The following is a 24,031-nucleotide window of genomic DNA, read 5'->3' on the forward strand; positions in this document are numbered from 1 at the left end:
AAATAAGCCAAATACAAGTGGACAACTGGTCAACCGTGTTAAAAGATCCCACTTTTGTTGACCTCTTTTTTCTCCAAAATTTATTTCAGATTAATTCACTACTTTGTGTTCTAAATTTGGTGTGCTAAAATGGGTAGACTATTACTATTATCCTTATTAAAAAAACATAATATGACGCTTGCATGACTTAATCACGCTTATTTATATAGCATATTTTTAATAATAACGTCTGTTATTACGACCCGTGCATTTTTTGCACAGGTATAAAACTAGTTGACTACTCCCTCCGTTCCAGTCATATGTTTACACTTCCTTTATTTCCCCCTCACAAAATAAAGGAAGTGTAAACATCCCACTGGAACGGAGGGAGTACTAAAGATGACATTCTCTCCTCCTATAATTGCACCCCATTTGAGATAACTGCTAGCCATGATCAGTACAAATACCAGTTTTTAACTGCAATTTGGTAATTTCTATCCCGGTCATTGGATTGAAATCAACACACTTGATAAATAATAACATTAGCTAATAAAAAAGTCGATGTCTGGGGAATTAAGATGAGTATTTTGATTCCATAATGTCAACTATACATGCCTGCTGGTAGTTTCTTCTCAGAAGCTGCAACATTGATCAGTATTCAAGCTACATCATTTTACTTGACCTTGATTACAAGACTAACCTGGCCTGGCGGCTTCCAGGATATCAAATGAGTCGCAAAGTCACCTTTCATCATCATTACCCATTTACCCCAGAGATTCGCACTTCAAGTGATGGAATACGGGTTGTTTGGTGTAGACTTTCAATCAAAACAGCATGAGCATCAGTTACAAAACAAAAAAAAGTTAAGACCAACAAATATAGCAGCATACAAACAGAAAGGATCAGTAGCCAAGCAAATGACCTATTATCCATAAAACAATGCACGACAGAATAGTAAGCATATTGCAATATCCCACTAATTTACATACCTAAACTTCTCTTTGTGGTTAACTTCTAACGATTTTACCATTTCCTGTCCAAATTAAACTTTTAGGACCGCATTGCCGTCACTAGGGTGAGCAAAACCGTATACCCGATACGGTTTTGAAAACCGTATCGGGTATACGGTTTTAAAAATCGCAAAAATCACTATCCGGATCCGATACGGTTTAACCGTATAAACGGTTTTCGGGTACCCAGAAAAACCATGTATACGGAATCCGTATATACGGATACGGTTTGGTGACAAATGCGCAATTAAACATTGTAGCTATTCAAGAGCTAATAATTACCTCTAACATGACTACCATTGATGAAGGGCTAATTTATATTTATTGAGATAAGTTAGTAAAATAAGTCATAAAAAAACATTAAGCGTGGAAGTTGAAAGAGGAACTTTGTTTTTTTTTTTGTTTTTTTTTTTTTATACAAAAACTTCAAACCGTGTCGAAAACCGTATATACGGTTTGTTTTTGACCGACCCGGATACGATGAAAACCGTATCGTATATACGGATTTTCGTATCGTATATACGGAAATCCGTATAACTCAAACCGTATATCGTATCGTATTCATATTATAAAACAGTGTCTTATATTTTTGCTCACCCCTAGCCGTCACCAAGTAATATACTTGCATTTTGGTCACCATTTTTGTTTTTTCTTCCTCGGTTAAATCTTTAACTAAGTCTCCAGAAGTGGTCCACTGGCTTGTTCTTTTGTTCTCATTTATTGTTTTTTGTAATTATTGTCCGAACGTTAATAAAGTATATTAGTACGGAGTAAGTTTTCTTGTCCCAGAGACATAGTAATCAAAACAATTGGGATCAGTAAACAACTCGTAGCGCCTACTGCGTATATATCAGCTTATATCTCCAAGGAGGGGCCAGTTGCAAAGAAATGCCATTAACAAACAAATAGCATAACCAACAAGTGTTTCTGGCACTTTTGTAACGCATTCATGTTCACGAGGTTCCAAAGTTTATGGACAGATTTATATGCTGCTATCTCGATAAGCTCATTAGGAAAAGCAACGTAAGAAAAATAGAGTGAAAGTGGTACCTGAAGTTCCTACAAGCAATTCTCCGAATGCAAACCCTGGCCTCATATTTTCTGATAAGAAAAATAAACATCCGAGAAATTGAGTGGAATAAAAAAAAGAAGCAGATATAAGGAATTTCACATCTGAATTCCAATAAATCACCAACAATTATACACAATCCTCTCTAATCTCGACATATGGAGTAGCAGTCCAGAAAAAATAGATAGGAGTATAAGACTATTCTTTTTTGATTTGAAATTATCTGAATCGAATCTGAATCGAATCGAATGGGTGAATCGAATCGAATCAACTTAATTGAAATTGAATCGAATCGAAATAATAATAAAAAGATTATATTAATAATAATAATAATTATAATAATAAATATTATAATAAAAATAATACCAATAATAAAAATAAATATTATTATAATATTGTTCATTAATAATAATATATTAATATAATCTAATAAGATATATAAAAAATAAAATATTAATATAATAATAAATAAAGTAATAATAATAATATAGTAGTAATATAAATGATAACATTATTAATAATAATAATAATATAATATATTAATAATAATAACTAAAAAATAAATAATATACTAATAATAATTGATGGGGCATATTCTGCACCCGCTGACCGAGTCAACACATTGAGCAAAGTCAAAGCTAAAAGACAGCAAGTCAACATATTATGACCCTAGCAGGCAAGGCTGCTCGGCTATCATGTCACTTGGGTCTCGGCCAAGAAGAACAGCGGTGAGAGGCATATCCGTGTACTCACATCCAGTCCCCTCGGCATGGAGTCAACCAGGCCTGCCGGCCTGCCATGGGTCCTCGGCCGAGGGTAAGACAGTCTTTCCACCTGCTAGCCACTTGGCCACTACGTGACAAAAGGTGAAAGTGTTGAGTTTATGGATTCAAGTACCTAAGAGGGGGAGGGGGTGAATTAGGTACTATTTAAAAATTTTATAACTCCAACTTTATTGAATTAAAGTGAGTTACGAGAACAAAAGAGATGAAAAGATACTTTGAATAATATTGAAAGATTGAACAAGTATCACGATGAATGTTTCTTTGAAGTATGAAAGTAACAATCGTTCGATGTATCTATTTGTCTCGATTTGTGGAATATGACTGAGACCAAATGCGACGGTATGATGATGAATTACTTCTAAGGTTAAGCAAAGCAAAACAAACAAACAAAGTAAATTGCAAAATGAAATAAAGTAAAACAATGAACACGAGATTTTTGAATTGGTTCGGCAAGAAACTCAAGTGCCTACGTCCAATCTACCTTTTTATTACTTTCTTTTAGTGATCTACTCCGACAACTAAAAGACCCTTACAAAAAAAGACACCAACCTACTCCGGTTGTAAAGCTAGTACAAGAACTACTCCGTTCTTATGACAAGCTAACTCGCAACCTACTCCGGTTGCCAACTCACAACCTACTCCGGTTGCCAAGAGTTAAAGACTACTCCGTCCTAAACTCTACTAACACACTTAGAATGTTATAGGATCAAGTTTCCACTAACACATTCTTAACAAAGAATAGAGATGGACAACTTTTACAAGATCAACAATTCATAAGCAAGAGAGTTTAGTATAGAAAAGCAACAGTAGCCACGACTGTAACAACTTGAAGACTTTTAATGGTTTTGCAAATAAACACGATTTTTATGCTTTAAAAACAATTTGCAAAGTTGGAAAAATTAATTCAGAAAAGTCTTGAGGATTTATGAAGGAGGGACTCGCCTTTTATAGAGGAAATGGGTGAGGGGGTTGCTAGGGTTTTGAAGGGTCAAAGACCACACATGTGAAGGACAATAGCAACCACCCAAGACTTGCACCAAAAAGGGCTCTTTTTCAAAGGCAAGAATAGGGAAAGATAGTTTGAAAGATATCCTTAAAAACTCATGCAAATTCAGAAAACAAAGAGAGAAAAGACAAGTCACATGATGACAAGTTAACACTAAAATGGCAAAAAGCATTCTTTGTTTTCTTAAAGAACCAAAGGGTTGAATTTGCATAAAGAGGAAACATTTTGAAAATAATAATTCAAACCACTCTTTATTGAAGACCATCTCCTTAATAAAAAATCTGAATTTTATCTTTGAAAAATAAGATTCACGTGAAAGGCTTTTGAAAGATAAAATGGGACTTCAAGTTTTACGAGTTGTGGCAATAATCCAAGCAGTTGTTTACTTGTGAAAGCAACAGTCGTCTGGACTGTTTCTATTACTCTAATATACTCTACTTTCTTGCTTGTACATTAGATGACACTTGACTTAATACAATGGGATGATTAACAACTTCAACACTTCTTAATCCATGCTTGATATGATCATATATCCTGAAAAGGTAAACTAAGATGACACAAATCAAATGGGCATGTTATCATCAATATAAGGAACCCAACAAATTCCCCCTTTGATGATGACAAGCCCCAAACGAATGTATAAGCAAGCAAGATCAAATGAGAGAAGGGACAATATTACCTTACCTAAGGCAAGAGCTAGAATCAAACTACCATGACAATTTTACATTGCCCCAAAACAAGATTCAAAACTAAGAAGGTTAGACAAGGCATTAGTTAATCAATATGCAAAGAGATTAAGAGCATGAGTTTACCTTTTCCCCCTCTTGACATCATCAAACGGATAGGGATGTCAAAAGCATTAGAGTGCAGATATTTCACAAGAAAACACAAAAAGACACATGTAATCGTGACAAGGTAACAAGGTCAACATAAACAAGGATTAAACATAAGTTAATCAAAGTTCAACATGGCTAAATAAAGTTCAAAATACACCACCAAATGTCAAAATAACAAGCAAAGAAAAGTGTTTTAGAGGGGCACAACCAAGGTGGGACAAAATGGAAAGGCACGGGTAAAAGTCAAGTGGGCCGAGAGGGAAGGATAGGCTAAGGGGAGGAAGCTTGTTCACCATCCGAGCCACTACCCAAAGGATCATCATCCACATGAGCATCATCACCAATTTCTTTTGTTGACACGAGGGTGGAAATGATATCCACCTCACCACGGATAAGGTCCACTGTAGAAGCAAGGGCCGAGATTGCCAAGTCCTTTTGACGAGCATCTTCCTTAAGCCACGCACTCAACTCAGCCATGGCATTAAGCACTTCCCGCATACCACCCGTATTCACTTGACTGGATAACCCAACCTCCGGGTCCTTCTTAATTTTCACCGAAATTAATTCATCGTTTTCAATTTTGATAAGCATCTTCCCCATTTGACCATCACTCATAACATCACACATATCCAAAGAACCCAAGCTAGTAGTCACTAAAACCCCTTGTGCCTTGAGCACAACCGACAACCATATTCCATAAGGTAAGTGAATCATGCTAGAAGAGGGTCTACGAAGTTTGGTCGAAATAAGATGAAAACGCTTAAACATTAGCCCGACTAGGTTTACCTTCTTATGAGTTGCAATGTGATAAATAAGGTATTGTTGGGCTATGGTGAGTTTTCCCCTATCACCCGAGGGATAAATTGAGCGACAAAGCATATTAAAAATGATGCGAAGAGGAGGGGGTATTTGGGTGTTGCTCACGGGACCAGGAGAAACAGTTTTGGGACACACGACTTGGGCGACATTAAGTGGTGAGGCATAAGGTAAAGCGACCCAAGTTTCGGAGGGGAGTTTGTCATAACCTCCGACTGGAATATCAAGGGCGGTAGCGAAATCAGATTGAGACAGTTTAAGAGGCTTACCGTTCACCTTAGCCGTAAGAGATTCACCCGACTTATCAACACGAACAGTTGCAAAGAACTGAATCACCTCGCTCACAAAGACCGGTTCACGCATTTCCAATAATTTTTCCCAACCTTGAGCTAAGACCATGTCACGGACTGAATGAAATGCAGGCGGTTCAAACCAGGTTTGGTTGTAGACTCGAGGAGAGTGGATTGCTTTGATATTCATCAACCTCTCACAATTTTTGTAAATGGAGGTAGGGAGGTCAATACTTTCAAGATGATCCCAAACAATAGCCAAGTCCCATTTCGAGGTTAGGGAGACCGGATCAGAGGGAGAAAGGTATACAAGCTTCTTCTTCAATAGTTTCGATTTTTTCTGGGGAGGTTCACTGGGAGTTTCAATTGGAGTATCAACAATGGGGTTTTCGATGTTACTCTGTTCGACATTTTCTGAAATTGGGGGTAACTGGGATGAAGTGGCTTTTTCTTTCCTTTTGTTGTTCTTCTTCACCGGAGTCGGGTCAGACTCGGCGGACTTGGTTGGATTTTCATTTAGATCGAACTCGGTTTCTTCTTCAACATCTTCAACAACCACCGTAACGGGTTCAGAGGAAGAGCTCGGAACAGTAGAGCTTTTCTTCCGACCTCCTCGTGTGCGCCGTCCTACCATAGTGGAGATGGGGATGTCGTCGGATGATGGTGGGTCAGTGGGGGTCGGTGATGGTTGTGGGTTTGGTGGATCTGGGTTTGTTGAAGGAGTCGTGTTTGAGGTTTGAGGAGGGAATGCGTATGAGATTTTGGTTGAAGTCATTGTTGGAGTTGTTGATGTCGGTGGGTGTGATGTGACAGGTGGTGAGGTCAAGTTTGTTGGTTTAATGGGTATGTGGGTATTGAAAGAGGTCTTGACCATGGTGGGTTAATAGGTAGGTGAGATGAGGGAGTTTTGTGGATTTGGAGATGAAAGGTGTAGTGGATTAGGATGTTTGGACGGGTAGGCATAGATGGTGGGTTGAGGGAGTTAATGGCCCAATAAATGTGGTAAGTGAGGTGGTTGGCCCAACTAAACATATTTAATCACTCGAAATAAAAACGCAAGGTAGCATATAATAAACGTAAATTTAGATATGAGGTTGAGTGATTACCGACTCACAACTACGGTGTCAATTTTTGGTCTAAACATGATATCAATGCACTTAGAACACTTAATAACATATATCCAATTTTAATTTAATCAATTAAGGAAATTTGTAGAACTCACATTAAAAATCACAAGCTATTAATTAACCCAATTTCTAGTCTAAATTTCTCAAAATGTTCTCTTGCAAGTGGCTTAGTGAAAATATCGGCAATTTGATTTTCGGGTTTGCAAAAGATAAGTTTAATATGCCCTTTTTCAACATGATCACGAATAAAATGGTGACGAATATCAATATGTTTGGTTTTAGAGTGTTGAATAGGATTTTTGGAGATATTTATTGCACTCGTATTATCACACATTAAGGGAATGGAGTCAAAAATAATACCAAAATCCAATAGTTGTTGTTTTACCCAAAGGAGTTGAGAACAACAATGTGCCGCACTAACGTACTCACTTTCGGCCGTAGAAAGAGCTACCGTGTTTTGTTTCTTTGAGGCCCAAGAAGTCAAGCAAGGACCCAAGAACGTTGCAATTCCGGAGGTACTCTTTCTATCCACCGTGCACCCCGCATAGTCCGCATCCGAAAAGCCTATAAGATCAAAAGGACAATGTAAAGGGTACCATAAGTAAAGATTTTGTGTTCCAATCAAATACCGAAGAATTCGTTTAACGGCTTTGAAATGTGATTCTTTCGGATTTGCTTGGAACCTAGCACATAAACAAACACTAAAGAGAATGTCGGGACGACTTGCGGTTAAGTAAAGAAGTGAGCCTATCATACCTCTATACACCTTATCACTAACATTCTTACAGAGTTCATCCTTGTCCAATTTGGACCCGGCTACCATAGGTGTATCATGAGGCTTACCATTAGTCATCCCAAATTTCTTAAGCATTTCCTTAATATACTTTTGTTGATGGATCATGATTCCATCCTTTGATTGCTTAATTTGGAGCCCAAGGAAGAATCCTAGCTCACCCATCATGCTCATTTCAAACTCCGATTTCATTAGTTCCGAAAAATATAAGTAAAGGAGTTCATTTGTTGCACCAAATATAATGTCATCAACATATACTTGTACAACCAACAGTTCACTGGACTGTTGCTTTAAGAACAATGTTTTGTCAACGGAGCCTCTTTTAAAACCGTTTTCAATAAGAAATTTAGACAATCTATCATACCAACATCTTGGTGCTTGTTTTAAACCATAAAGAGCTTTGTCTAATTTGAAAACATGGTTAGGCAAATCATTGTTCTCAAAACCCGGTGGTTGCTCTACAAAGACATCTTCTTCCAAATATCCATTTAAGAAAGCGGTTTTGACATCCATTTGGAAAAGTTTAATGCCTTTGTGAGCCGCAAAAGCTATAAGCAATCGTATGGCCTCAAGTCTAGCTACCGGTGCATAGGTTTCATCGTAATCAATACCCTCTTGTTGGTTATAACCTTGCACCACTAGTCTAGCCTTGTTCCTTACAATTTCTCCCGAGTCATCAAGCTTGTTGCGAAAGACCCACCTAGTACCAATGACGGTACGATTAGGCGGTCTAGGGACTAAGTGACATACCTCGTTTCTTTTGAATTGATTGAGCTCTTCTTGCATCGCAAGCAACCAGTCTGCATCAGTCAAGGCGACTGTTACATTTGAAGGTTCAATTTGAGAAAGGAAGGCATTGTGGGCACAATACTCATTGAGATGAGCGAGATTGTTGACGGATGATCTTGTTCGAATTCCCGAGTTGAGATCACTTGTGAGATTAGTGAGTGGATGAGAGCTTTGATGTTTCCACTTCTTTGGAACAATGGTTTCTTGTTCCCCCTCAACAAAGATCATCCACGGTGGATCTGTTTCTATTGGCCTGGAAGGTTCTTCATCCTCACTTTGTTTTGGGTTACTTGATTCGGAGGTGGATGCAACGATCGTTGGGTCTGTTGCTTCCAGAGAAGAATCGATAGCAGAGGTGCTACGTGTTCCCCCGAGTTCCGATCTCCTTTGAAGGTGACGGTCTACGTATGCATTGCAATTGATCTTTGGGAGCTTCTTCATCCGTGAACACAAAGTCCTTTCGAACAAGACCAATCTCAAACTCATCATCCTCATCCTCATCATCATCATCCATGTGTTGTACCTGTCCAAGAACACTAGATTCATCAAAAATGACATGGATGCTTTCTTCAATTAACAAGGTTCGTTTATTGTAGACTTTATAGGCCTTGCTATGGTCGGAGTACCCAATAAATACTCCTTCATCACTACGTGGATCGAACTTACCCAAGTTGTTTTTACCATTGTTATGAACAAAACATTTGCTTCCAAAACATCTAAAATATGAAATGTTGGGTTTTCTTCCACGTAACGATTCATAGGGAGTTTTATTTAATATACTCCTTATCATGACACGATTATGAATGTAGCAAGCGGTATTTACCGCTTCGGCCCAAAAGTTCTTAGGCAACTTACTAGATAATAACATTGTTCTAGCCATTCCTTCAAGGGTTCTATTCATCCTTTCAACCACACCATTTTGTTGTGGGGTTCTAGGAGCCGAGAAGTTATGGTCTACACCGTTGTCATCACAATAAGCACCAAATGATGAGTTTTCGAATTCGGTTCCGTGATCGGTTCTCATTGAAACAAGTTTTAAACCAAGTTTATTTTGAATCTTTCTTAACCAAATTAGAAACTCATCAAATGTCTCATCCTTAGAGCTTAGGAAGAGTGCCCAACGAACCTAGAGTAATCATCAACAATGACACACACATAACGACTACCACCTCTACTTCTAGTTCTCATTGGTCCACACAAGTCGATATGTAAAAGTTGCAAAGGTTGAGATGTACTCATAATTCTTTTGGATTTAAAGGAACTTCTAACATGTTTACCTCTAGCACATTCATCACATACTTTATCAAAATCAAACTTTATATTAGGAATGCCTTCAACTAAGTCAAGTCTTTTAAGGGTATTAAGAGTTTTTGTACTAACATGACCAAACCTTTTATGCCATAACCAAGGATCATTGTTCATTACACTCATGCAAGACATGGTTTGACCGGATAGAGAGTTCAAATTAGTTAAGTACACATCTTTGACACGTCTTCCTTCGAGTATTAGTTCATTAGTAGTGGCATCAAAAATTCGACACATATTGGCACGAAATTCAACAAAATTACCCTTATCACAAAGTTGAGAAATGCTAAGGAGATTATGTTTCAAACCTTTGACAAGCCTCACATTGTCGACACAAAGTAAGGATGACTTACCAACCTTTCCAATACCAATAACTTCACCTTTCTTGTTGTCACCAAACCTTACCGTGCCACCATCATATGCTTTAAGTGAGAGGAATTGGCTTCTATCACCCGTCATGTGACGAGAGCATCCACTATCCAAGTACCAATTGCGACCGCCTCTCACCAAGCCCTACAAAAGATTAGTTTTTGAGTTTAGGAACCCAAATGAATTTGGGTCCCTTTTTGTGATCAACATAACTTGTGGTGTCTTTCTTAATTCTCATTTGCTTTAAAGTTTTGGTATTCTTGTCAATGTCATTAAATCGTTTTGTACATCCATTAAAAACATGACCATTGTCACCATAATAATTGCAAATGATGTATTCGGGAAGACCTACATACTTCCTTCCTCTAAAATCGTTTTTAGGCTTCTGGATGCAACAAATCGGTCGATTGTTCCATTTGAAGCCCAAATCAGCAACTTTATCACATTTCTCGGTTTGATTCGTGAGGAAGTTTAACACGGTTTGACTTTCTTCCCATTTTTCAGTGATGTTCTTAGCATTAACAAGTTCATTGGTCAAGTCATTGACACGTGAGAGAAGATGCAAATTCTTTTCCTTTTCTCTTTTAAGTTCATCATTGTTAACACTTTCTATGGACAATCTTTTCTCAACAATGAAGTCATGGGTGTGGTTGTTGAGTTTAGACACGAGATATATGATTCTTTCTTTGGACTCTTCATATTTAGATGTCATCTCGTCAAGTCTTTTGTTTAGATCAACGACTTCATCGGATCTATGGTGAGGAGAAGAGCTAGAAGTGCTACATTCGGGCATACCTTTTTGAAAGAAGGTAAGCCTATCATGGAGATCTTCTATTTCATTCTTGAGACAAACAACCTCACTCTTAAGACACTCGTTTTCATTTTCCAACCATTCACTTTTTCTTTTAGACTTGTCTAAATCGTGGTCGAAGCAACTTGAGTCTTAGACACTTTGTTTCTCTTAAGTCTACAACTTCAACTACAAGGTCATAGATCTCATTTTCAAGAGCATCTTTGTCCTTCAAAATGTCATCACGTTCCTTGGTTAGAGAGGAAACTTGCATCACCAAGGTAGTGTTGACATTTTCAAGGTCAGAGACATCCGTGGGGGTCAACCTTAGACGCTCTAGTTCTTTAGTCAAATGTTTGTTTAACTTGTTGACTCTTTTAACTTCGTCATAAGCCTCGAAGTGATGGTGACGTGATCTGTTGCTTTTAGTTCATTTTTCGATTAAAGTTCTCTTGAGCAATTTCCTCAATCTCATTTTGCATTACATCAAGCTTATCATTTTGAGACCGACATTTATCAAGAAGATGATCAAGAAGCTTACATACTTTCTCTTTGGAGTAAGTTCTAGCCTTGGCCTTTAGATGATTTACCTCGTTGTCGGAATCGGAGTCGGAATCGGAATCGTCGGGGTTAGCCATGAGGCATCTTAAGTGTTCAAGTTTTGAGGTTTTTGAGACTTTTTCTTTACCATGATTTGCAAGACACATTTTAGCCTCAAGTTCCTCCTCGATGAGTTCCTCATCTTCCTCGGAGTCGGACATTCCCCAAATAGCACTCATGACTCTATGTTTATAGTCCTTTTTAACTTTTTCTCTTCTTTCCTTAGATTTGATTTCTTCCCACTTGGGACATTCTTTAATTTGGTGAGTTTTATCACCACATTTAAAGCATCCCACGGTGGAGTTAGGTCGTTTCTTAGGAAAGCGTTTTTTCGAGTAATTATTAGTGAACCTTTTGTTATCTTGTCCATTGACCAACCCGGCTAGGTTCCTTGTGAACATAGCAAACTCGTCTTCCTCCTCATCTTCTTCATCACCTGGAGAAGATGTGAGGGCGAGACTCTTTCCCTTTGATGACTCACTAGAATGCTTATCGAGGTTAAACTCGTGAGCCATTAGTGATCCCATTAGTTCATGAAGAGATAGGGTTGACAAGTCTTTAGCTTCCTCTATGGCGGTGACTGTAGGTTGCCATTTAGGAGTTAGACTACGAAGGATTTTTCGAATGATGTCCTCGGACTCGAAATTCCTTCCTAGACTTTTAAGCTCATTAATAATGCAAGAAAAACGAGAAGATAAACTATTTAAAGACTCGACCTTTGACATTCTAAACATCTCATATTGTTGCATGAGTAGGTCAATACTGTGTTTTCTTACTTGGGACGTCCCTTCATAAGCAAGTACAAGGGAATCCCAAATAGATTTTGCCGTAGGACACCCGGAGAGTCGACTAACTTCCCCCTCACCAACACAACGTTGAAGAATCGACATTGCTTTGGAATTCTTTTCGGCAAGCTTGAAGTCGTTCTCATTGTAATATCTTTCCTCTTTTGTCTTGGTGAAACCGTTTAGAATATCGGTTTCCTCAATGGCAAGAGGTCCATTTTGGATGATGTTCCAACATTGATAATCGATACTTTTGATGTAATGTTCCATTTTGAGTTTCCACCATCCAAAATTCGAACCGGTAAAGACCGGGATCTTGGAGTGTTTCTTGGAATCCATTACCCACGAATCAAACTCTAAGGCAATTAGCCTCGATCAAGAGCACGAGGCTCTGATACCAATTGTTGAGTTTATGGATTCAAGTACCTAAGAGGGGGAGGGGGTGAATTAGGTACTATTTAAACATTTTATAACTCCAACTTTATTGAATTAAAGTGAGTTACGAGAACAAAAGAGATGAAAAGATACTTTGAATAATATTGAAAGATTGAACAAGTATCACGATGAATGTTTGCTGAAGTATGAAAGTAACAATCGTTCTGACTGTATCTATTTGTCTCAGTTTGTGGAATATGACTGCAGACCAAATGCGACAGTATGATGAACTGTTACTTCTAAGGTTAAGCAAAGCAAAACAAACAAACAAAGTAAATTGCAGCGGAAATAAAGTAAAACAATGAACACGAGATTTTTGAATTGGTTCGGCAAGAAACTCAAGTGCCTACGTCCAATCTACCTTTTTATTGCTTTCTTTTAGTGATCTACTCCGACAACTAAAAGACCCTTACAATAAAAGACACCAACCTACTCCGGTTGTAAAGCTAGTACAAGAACTACTCCGTTCTTATGACAAGCTAACTCGCAACCTACTCCGGTTCCCAACTCACAACCTACTCCAGTTGCCAAAAGTTAAAGACTACTCCGTCCTAAACTCTACTAACACACTTAGAATGTTATAGGATCAAGTTTCCACTAACACATTCTTAACAAAGAATAGAGATGGACAACTTTTACAAGATCAACAATTCATAAGCAAGAGAGTTTAGTATAGAAAAGCAACAGTAGCCACGACTGTAACAACTTGAAGACTTTTAATGGTTTTGCAAATAAACACGATTTTTATGCTTTAAAAACAATTTGCAAAGTTGGAAAAATTAATTCAGAAAAGTCTTGAGGATTTATGAAGGAGGGACTCGCCTTTTATAGAGGAAATGGGTGAGGGGGTTGCTAGGGTTTTGAAGGGTCAAAGACCACACATGTGAAGGACAATAGCAACCACCCAAGACTTGCACCAAAAAGGGCTCTTTTGCAAAGGCAAAAATAGGGAAAGATAGTTTGAAAGATATCCTTAAAAACTCATGCAAATTCAGAAAACAAAGAGAGAAAAGACAAGTCACATGATGACAAGTTAACACTAAAATGGCAAAAAGCATTCTTTGTTTTCTTAAAGAACCAAAGGGTTGAATTTGCATAAAGAGGAAACATTTTGAAAATAATAATTCAAACCACTCTTTATTGAAGACCATCTCCTTAATAAAAAATCTGAATTTTATCTTTGAAAAATAAGATTCACGTGAAAGGCTTTTGAAAGATAAAATGGGACTTCAAGTTTTACGAGTTGTGGCAATAATCCAAGCAGCTGTTTACTTGTGAAAGCAACAGTCGTCTGGACTGTTTCTATTACTCTAATATACTCTACTTTCTTGCTTGTACATTAGATGACACTTGACTTAATACAATGGGATGATTAACAACTTCAACACTTCTTAATCCATGCTTGATATGATCATATATCCTGAAAAGGTAAACTAAGATGACACAAATCAAATGGGCATGTTATCATCAACATAAGGAACCCAACAGAAAGTCTATAAATACTCTACTTCTCTCATTGAGAAAAGGATCACAATATCATCTAAACATCTCTTAATCTGGTATAAAACTCCCTTATCTCTCTACAATATAATTTGCCAAGTTAACACACAACTTATCTCTTTAAGTTTACTGACTTGAGCGTCGGAGTGAGTACGCTCGGTACCAAGCCGAGCCCTCAGTTTGTTCATCTTTACAGGAGAGAGCGAAAGGAAGAGACGAGCAACGACATCATTCTACAAGCTTAAGTGGTCATAATTCTGCTCCGGAATTACACCCGGAACAATTGGCGCCGTCTGTAGGGACAGATACTAAAAGCTAGTCACCTCCCTTACAAAAAAAAAAAAAAAAACAAAACCCACTCAGCAAGCTAAGAAGATGTCAAAGCAACAAGAAAGTATGAGTGAAGAAACTACATTCTTCCAGGATGACACGTTCCCTAATTATGAAATCGGGCAGTATGGGATGCCGAAAGAGCCAGAAACACCGCTGCCTGCCGGCCAAGTCACTGTCATGGGACATGTGGTCGATGCAGCCAAACTAAAGCTATTCCTGGACCTGATGGGTAGTACGCCGATCACCCCCGCCACGACGACGGTGACGGCAGCGCACCCACAGGTGACAAGGGCCCATAAAGTGACTCCGAACAACTTGTCCGGAGCGATACAAGGAGCTGGGCATACAAGAACGCCAGCAGAGCCCGTGGTGCCAGTGGCAGACCTAAGTCCTTCCCCCACTCGCGGGAGGACAGCGTCGCCGCGGCAACAACGAGGCCACCCCCGAAGGAATGAAAGAAGTCCGACTCACCAAAGTCGGACAACGAGAAGCCCTTCCCGCCAGAGGGAGAGAAGCCGGACTAAGGTTGCGAGGAGCCGATCGCCGTGTGTCATTCGACACAGTGTCAGATAGCCCCTCAGTGCCTATGTCCTCGAAGTCCCTGTGCCGACTAAGCTAAAGCTGCCGCCCTTATCGTACAAAGGGGATAGCGACCCAACTGACTATGCCGAGGCTTTCGAGTCGTACATGTCGGTATGGGAGTAGCCTGATGAGGTGTGGTGCCGAGTCTTCCCAACCACCCTCCATGGGATGGCCCAGTTGGTACAAGGGGCTACCTAATGGCTCGGTATACTGTTATGCCGACCTGAGGGACAATTTCATAGCCCAGTATGCTTGCAACAAGCGAAGGGCCGTGGAAACATCAGATCTCCTCACTATCCGACAGGGGGAGGACGAGTCCCTCCGAAGCTACGTGAAGAGATTCGGCGCAAAAGTTCAGCAGATCCGAGAGCTGAACACCGAACTGGCGGCCTTCGCACTGATGAAAGGCCTCCCGAAAGGCGAGTTCAAAAACGAGCTGATCAAGTGCGAGGACCTCAACCTGGACTCCGCCAGAAAGATGGTCGACCGAGCCGTAAAGGTGGAAGACTATCACAAGACCTGGGTAGGCCACAGTGAAGCTGGGCACCCAGAGAGGAAGAGCCGCCGGGAAAACACAGATGAAGGTCGCCGTGACGGGAATAGGTCACGGCCTGAGAGATCTAATAGGAAACAGAACTCGGCGGGTGCCGGGGGGAGTTCGGGACCATACTACCAGAAGCGGTATAGTAGTCTCACCCCCCTGGTCGCCTCTCCAGCCGTGGTCTTCACCCTAAGCAAGAGCGATGGACAGAAGTGGGCAAGGCCCCCCAAGGCGAGGGGGGACGGTGACGCAAGCCAGTTTTGCGAGTACCACGGCCACAACGGCCACAAAAATGACAACTGCCGACATCTGAGGAACGCCATCGAAGAGCTGATCCGAAAGGGGAGCCTCAGCAAGTATGTGGCTGGAGGCCCAGGAGCAAACGCCGACGGGGCGAATAGAAAATCCGTTTTCCAATGGATGGGAGTGATCCAGGTTGTCATCGGGGGCAACGAGAACGGTGGGTCAGCTAATGGGCACAAACGGCATCTAAATGAGTTGTACCAAGCCATCAACTTTGTGCCCAAAACAGCGATCCCCGCTTCCACCATCCCCGATATAACCATCGGAAAGAAGGACTACGAGGGAGTCGTCGCTCCGCACAGCGACCCGCTTGTAGTCCACCTGGATATAGCCAACCACTTGGTCAAACGGTGCCTGATTGACACAGGCGCCTACACGAACATCATGTTCAGGGAGTGCTTTCTCAATCTCGGCCTGAAGATTGAAGACCTGAGCCCCTGCGCTAACCCGCTATACAGCTTCTCTGGGGCCGGCCTGGTACCCATAGGGTCAATCAGACTGCCGGTGATGTTCGGCCAAGCGGACGCGGCTAAAAATGTTTTATCTGAGTTCATGGTTATTGATGGTTCGTCTGCCTACAATGTTCTCATAGGCCGGGTCACTTTGAGCGAGGCCGATGCTGTGATGTCCATCCGGGCCCTGACATTGATGTACGTCTCGGACCGGGGGGAAGCACAAAAGCTCGTCTCAAAGGACGAGAGAGATGAAGTAGTCAACATCCAAGTGTCTGCCAGAGGGTGCAACATGCAATCCCTCAAAGTGGCGAAGAAATCGGAGAAGAGGAAGAGCCCATCCTTGCAGCAGGAGGGCGATCCGATGAACACTAATGTCGGCATGGTCGAAGGAGCCGAGACCGAGGAAGTGGAAATTGACCCAGGGTGCGCCGTAACTGTCGGTGTCGGCCTGGAGCCAAAATTCAGAGCTGATCTCCTAGACCTACTGAGGAAGAACAAAGATGTCTTCGCATAATCAGCTGCCGAGATGCCAGGCGTGAGCCGGGAGGCGATCGTTCACAAGCTGAACGTACTCTCCACCGCTCGGCCGGTCAAGCAGAAGATGAGGAACTCCTCGGCCGAAAAGGATGAGGCCATCAAAGCTGAAGTAGACAAACTATTAGCGGCGGGCTTTATCATGCCTTGTACTTACCCTGAGTGGCTAGCAAATGTTGTGATGGTGAGGAAATCGTCAGGGGCGTGGAGGATGTGTGTTGATTTTACCAATCTTAATAAAGCGTGCCCTAAAGATTGTTATCCCTTGCCTCGAATAGATAGTTTAATTGATGCCACAACAGCTACACCATGCTAAGCCCGCTAGACGCCTTCTCGGGTATCATCAGGTGTTTATGGCCGAAGAAGACATGCCTAAGTGCGCATTCATCACCGGTAACGGCACATACATGTACAAAATGATGCCGTTCGGTTTGAAGAACGCTAACGCAACTTACACTAGGTTGGTGGACAAAGTGTTCCAAAATCAAAAAGGGCGAAACATCGAGGCTTACGTCGACGATGCTATTGTAAAAAGCAAGTCTGACAGCGAGCACTTGGCCGATTTGAGCGAGACATTTTGTTCACTAAGGAAATATAAAATGAAGCTTAACCCAATGAAATGCAACTTCGGTGTCCGGGCCGCAAGCAAGTTCCTCGGCGTGCTTGTCAGCGCCAGGGGAATTGATGCCAATCCAGAGAAAGTCCAAGCAATACTAGACCTACCGGAGCCGAGAAATCGAAAAGAGGTTATGACGCTGACCGGGAGGATGGCGGCCCTCGCCCACTTCATCTCTCGGTCGGCCTACAAGAGCACTCCGTTCTTTAAAGTGCTGAAAGGAAATAAATACTTTAGCTGGGGGGAGGAACAGAGCACGGCTTTCAGGCAACTGAAAGCCCACCTTCTGACACTACCGACTCTGTCTAGGCCGACGCTGGGGGAGACGCTATACCTATACTTAGCAGTTACCTCGGCCACGGTTAGTGCCGTAATCGTCAAGGAAGAAAACAAGCAGCAATACCCAATTTACTTTATCAGCCATACACTGTTGGACGCCGAAAGGAATTACCCACTAATCGAAAAGGCAGCCCTTGCCGTCGTCGTTGCCGCAAGGAAACTAAAACCCTACTTTGACGCACATCTCGTGACGGTCTTAACCGACCAGCCATTGGAGAAAGCGTTAGAAAAATTCGAAAAATCCGGCAGACTTATCAAATGGCCAGTGGAGCTCTCCGGCTTTGGCATTCAGTACAAGCCGAGACCTTCGATAAAGGGGCAGGCGCTTGCAGACTTCCTGGCTGAGTGCACGTATCAAGAAGAAACACATCCCGGCGTGTGGGAAGTGTATGCCGACGGATCCTCCACGGCGAACAGCTCAGGAGCCGGCATCCTTATCATCAGCCCTAACGGAAACGAGTTTGAGTACGCCTTGAAGTTTTCCTTCTCGGCCTCAAATAACGAATCCAAATATGAGGCGGTGATAACTGGAGTCGAGTTAGCTAGAGCTGCTGGGGCGGAGCACATTGTGTTGAAGACAGACTCACTCTTGGTGACTAATCAAATCCGAGGGGAGTATGAGGCTCGAGACGACGGGATGGTAAGGTATCTGGAGAGGGTAAAAGCCGACACCTCAAAATTGAAATCTTTCCAAATACAGTGCATCCCCAGGTCTGAGAACAACCGAGTCGACGCTCTCTCAAAACTTGCCAGTTCAAGCATCAAGAATGTCGGTCGAACCGTCTTTGGTGGATATCGAAATGCTAAAGCATCACTGAGACCGTCGGCATGGTAGGCGACATCGAAGCCGAGACGACGTGGATGACTCCGATAATGAAATACAAGCTTACAAAAGAGTTGCCGGAGGACCGCAGTCTGTCTCAGAAGATAAGAAGGATCGCTGCAAGGTACTTAGTGTTCGAAGGAGAATTGTACAGAAGGTCCGTAATAAGACCACTCTTGAAATGTGTCGGCCCGGCCCGACGCGAGCTTATATCTTGACAGAGATTCACGAAGGCATCTGCGGACATCACATGGGGGCGAGAACGCTAGCTCACAAAGCTCTCCGAGCCGGCTACTTCTGGCCTACCATGTTGAAAGATTCCAGAGCAAAGACCAAGAAGTGCAAGAATTGTCAGATGCATGCTCCGGTAATACATGCACCTTCCCGAGACCTGCAACCGCTACTTAGTCCCCTACCATTTGCACAATGGGGGATGGATTTACTAGGACCATTTCCGACGGCCTGCGGAGGAAGGAAGTACCTGATCGTTGCCGTTGACTACTTCACCAAATGGGTCGAGGCTGTCGCGGTACCTGCCAAGACCACGGCGGCCATAAGAAAGGTGATTTGGGAGAACATGATAACTCGTTTTGGGTTACCCCAAGTCATGGTATTTGACCACGGCCGAGAGTTTTGGAGTGACATGGTGATGAATTGGCTGGAAGAGCTCGGTATCAAATTCGCATACTCCTCCGTCTGCCACCCTCAGAGCAACGGGCAGGCGGAGGCTGCTAATAAAACAATCCTGAACGGGTTGAAGAAGAAGGTTGAAGATCTAAAGGGAAGATGGGCTGATGAACTACCCGGCGTCCTGTGGTCCCTTCGAACCACGAAGAAAGAAGCAACAGGGTACAGTACATTCCACCTAGTCTATGGGTCTGAGGCCGTCGTGCCAATTGAAGCTGCGGTGTCGACATTCAGAACGCAAACCTTTGACCCAGTCGAAAATGAGGAAGGCCTGAGAGCCTCCCTAGACCTGGTCGAAGAAAGTCGAGACACGGCACGGCTCAACTTGGCAGTATATCAAAACCGAATGAGAAGAGCATACAACCGTAGGGTCCACAAAAGGGACTTAAAAGTAGGAGATCTAGTCCTGAGAAAGTCGGCCGCAACCAATAAAGGAAACATCCATGGTAAGATGACGGCCAACTGGGAAGGACCCTACAGGGTAGTTGATGAAATGAGGCCGGGGACATACCGGTTGACAGACATGGAGGGTGTGCCTCTAATGAGCCACTGGAACACGGACAACCTTAGGAAATATTTCATATAGCGGCGGAGGTGTCCGAGACCGTTGTGGGCACCCCAACGCGTGATTATATCTAATGAAGAGTGATCCAAGTTTTCCATCAAAATGAAGAGTCCCCTCCGTAGTCGTACCAAAGTAGACGCCACGGCCAAAGTCGGGCAGTCACTACAAATGCAGTTGATACTCGCGAAAGCGACCAATATGCTTAGTAGACGCCAGCCGAGCAGTCACTACAAATGCAGTTGATACTCGCCAAAGCGACCAACATGCTTAAAAACGTATAAGTACAGTTGAGAACGCAAATCTGACTGCCCCGGCCAATCCGGGAGTGGCAGAGGAAGCGATCAATATGTCTATAGATACGAACGCCGTCGAGCCGTAACCTCGATTGCCTCGGCCAAAGCCGGGAGTGACGGGGAAACGACCGATACGTTAACATGTTCACAACAGCAGTTGGGAAGCGCAAATCTGACCGCCTCGGCTAAGACCGGGAGTGGAGGAGGAAGCGACCGACATGCCAACATGTTTAAAAACGTTTAAGTACAGTTGAGATACGCAATCTAACTACCTCGGCCAGGCCGAAGGTAAAACGAAAAAGCGCTCAATATGTTTAAAAACGTAAGAAGATAACTGAATAGAGGATGAGATCAAAGCCTCGGCCAAGCCGAGGGCAAATAAACAAAACTTCATTAAAAATATTTACAAGTGAAACAAAGTCGACGGCCGTCCCCATAAGGATAGCCTAAACACAACCTACCAATGTTTAACAAAAAACGAAGGAACAACAAAAGATTACAACATTGAGACATGAAACGCCAAAAGAATGGCAGGGAGGAAAGGCTCAATAGTTGGCCCCGGCTGTTGAAGGTGTCCGAAGGGCCGGTGAATCGGTGACGACCGCCCGACTCCCTATGCTGTTCTTTCGCTCGCCACCGGCAGCAGTAGCAACATCACCAACGATGGGCGGCCCGAGAGGACGACTTGCGGCTTCACTTGCCTTTGCCCTCTCGGCCTCCTCTCTAGCCTCCTTCACCTTAGCATCATGGGCCGCCTTGGCGCAGCCTTCTGAGCGCCTTCGCCGCCTTCGCCTCGTCCGCGGCCTTAGCCTCCGCAGCTGCCGCCTTCTCATCCAGAAGCCGGTCAAAGTCTTGCCACGGAAAGGTGCCTTCAGGAAGGAGCTCTTTAATCGCATCCCTGGTAGCATCTTCAGCTTGGTCCCGGTACCGGGCACACATTTCAGGGATGATGACGGTTTTAAGCATCTCAATATCCTTCTCTCTCTGAGCAAGGATAGCCTTTGTGTTCTTATGCTCCTTCGCCTCGGCCAAATGCAGGGACTTCCATCTATCCCTCTGCTCAACCATGGTCTTATAGCCGCCTTCAAATCTGGTTTTCTCCTCCATGCCTTAGCGGCATCGCCATGCCGCAGACTAACCTTAGCCCTCTCGGCCGGGACCGACTTCTCAGCTTCCTCCTTAAGCTTTCGCTCAGCGAGGAAGTCCTTCATGGCGGCCTGGAAGTCCTTCTTCGTCTTCTCGGCCTCCTTCCTAGCAGCGGCAAGCTCAAGCCTAAGCCGTTCGAGCGCAAGAGCTGCTTGAGCCATGAGCTTTTCTTGCTCGATAATATGAGCGCCGGCAGCTTCGGTCCACTTCACCAGCCTTATGCCGTCCGCCCTGAGCTGAACGGAAGAAGCCTTCTCGGACGAGGAATCGGCGGTGGCATTCTTGTCGCCCGTCTGCACAGGCTGCTTCTCCAATTGCCGTTCGGTGAGAACAGCAGCTGGCGACGGCTGATCTACAAAAAATCCAGACAAAGCATCCATGTCAACATTCATCGACATATCGAAAGCTTTGTCATCGGGAATGCCTAAGGAACCCGCTAAATCCGAGCCATGGGTTAGATCCGCACGGTCCTAGCCTTCTTGGATAGAGGGCACCGACCCCGCCTCTTTCCCGCCTCGTATGATGGCAGCAAAGCGGGCGTTGTGTCCTTCCTCTTATTTGAAGGAGGAGGACCCTCCAGAACGGTGACGTCCTCGTCAACATTGACGACCACCGTCTCCTTTTGGACTGCGGGGATTGAAGATTGAGTTGGAGTTGACGTCGTAGCCGCCGTAGACGTTGTTTTTGGTCTCCGCGCAAAGACGTTACCGCCAATCCGCTGAGTCGCCCCACATCCATTGCCTTCAACGCCTGCTCCATGAGTTCGTGCGGGGCCAGTCTGCGATCACGCGGCGCGGCTTTAGGATGCAGCTCAACAACTCTCCCGTCCTGGTCAAGTCCCAACTTGTTTAAGATGGAGACGGGGAGATCACGGCCAAATCGATCTGCAAGAAACAAAGACAACAGTTAAGCAAAAGAAGTAAACCAAGGCTCAAATACAGAAGCATAAAAGCAAAGGGCGGCCTCACACCGACCCCACTCACCCTGGCTGAGGGCCGGTATGAGGCCGACGTGGCAAAGCGGCTCGTCTTGAAGGACGATCTGCGCCGGAGGCATCCATCCCTTCGGCGTGCCATCCTTCTCAGCCTCAAACACGCTCATAGCCCGCACTTCGTCGCCGTTAAGATAGACCTTCTTGGCGTTCATCTTAATCTTACTACGGGAGACATATCTTTCACGCTCCCTCGGATTCTCACACCGCAAATTGACGCGGCACTGGAAGGACCGGGGCAGTGTATAGTCCTCCGGAACCTCGACGTATACCCACCGCCCCTTCCAGTCCTTGCAAGATGTCAGCTTGGAAACGATAACATAACCCGGCTCGGTCTGTATGATGTACCACCCCGTGCCGCCTAGGGTAGTCTGCCGAAGATGGTGGAGCCGGCGGAAGAGGTTCACCGTTGGGGCCTCCCCTTTAAAAATACATAACCATACAAAGCCAATAATAGTCCTAATGGCCAACGGATGCAGTTGTGCCACGGCGACATTCATGGCTTTGATTATGGTCGCGACGTGTTCATTAAGAGGAAATCGGAGCCCATACTCCAGATGTCTGATGTACACGCCGATACAGCCTTCGGGAGGGCAACAGACCGCCTGATCACCCTCAGGGGTAATGATTATATACCCCCTGCCGAAGGAGTAATGGTCTTCAAAAAGTTCAGGCCCGGAACAACTAGCGAACTTGTTCGTCCAAACACGATCGGGTTTAATCGAGCAGGCGTCGCCGTGCCACAGGAAATGCGGCCTCTCTACATCAGAATGAGTCCTTTCCTCCTCATCATCATCAAAACCCTCCAAAAATTTCTCATCAATTTCAGGAGAAGGCGACAAGCGCCCCCCGAACCCTATCGGGGTGACAACCAGTGGCTCCTGTTCATCAGGATGCGGCGGTTCGCCCCCCGGAGTAGAGGTACTAGGCGGAGCATCAGCAGAAGACATGGTGACAACAATTAATTAACAAGTAAAAAGTTGGGGAAGAATTTGTTTGTTTACCTTGAAAGAAAGTGTTACGCCGAGTAACGCTTTGAAGATTAGGGAGAAATTTCTTCGAAAAACTAGAGAGAGGAAATTTTTTGAGAAAATGAAGTTTGATGGTCAAAATGAGGGGCATACTGCTCTATTTATAGAGCATAGCCCATTCAGTGGACCAATCAGAGTAAAGCCCATGAAGCGTCCACCAATCAGCATCAGGCCACGTGTCAAGCATGCAGCCACGGAATGTCAATCGACACACAGTGACAAATCTTCTTCGACACGCTCCTTGGTATCTACTTGCTAACGGCCACCTGATCAACCAAGCTTGGCAAAGACGGCCGGGGCAATCAAAAGCACACTGCACTCCCAACCTTGGTCTCGGCCAGCGCCATTTTCTTTTCCACATTCGATGTCCATTACACAACCATGTGGAGGGGGATATGGTACGGCCTGAAGCGGGACCAAGCCGAGGAAGAAGTTCGACATGCGCGAGAATACGCTCAACACTCATCGAAGGTCCATACCACGGCATAGACTACTCTGGGGGCAAATT

The 24,031-nt window shown here is 43.5% G+C and overlaps 1 long non-coding RNA gene across 2 annotated transcripts in view; it reads right to left on the reverse strand.

The window, feature by feature from the left end:
• Positions 1-499: 499 nt before the first annotated feature.
• The window catches only part of LOC141611815 (uncharacterized), a 32,623-nt gene continuing 9,091 nt past the window's right edge, over positions 500-24,031 (reverse strand). Inside the window, exons 3-4 of one of the 2 annotated variants that reach the window (XR_012528773.1) lie at positions 2,040-2,090; positions 500-796 (exon numbers count right to left, since the gene is read on the reverse strand). This is a non-coding gene — a long non-coding RNA (uncharacterized LOC141611815). Of the gene's footprint in view, positions 797-2,039; positions 2,091-8,932; positions 9,024-24,031 lie in introns of those variants that run through there. The other variant, XR_012528774.1, reaches the window with a different exon arrangement.

This window comes from Silene latifolia, chromosome 11, assembly GCF_048544455.1.
Source record: "Silene latifolia isolate original U9 population chromosome 11, ASM4854445v1, whole genome shotgun sequence".
NCBI classification, from domain to species: domain Eukaryota; kingdom Viridiplantae; phylum Streptophyta; class Magnoliopsida; order Caryophyllales; family Caryophyllaceae; genus Silene; species Silene latifolia.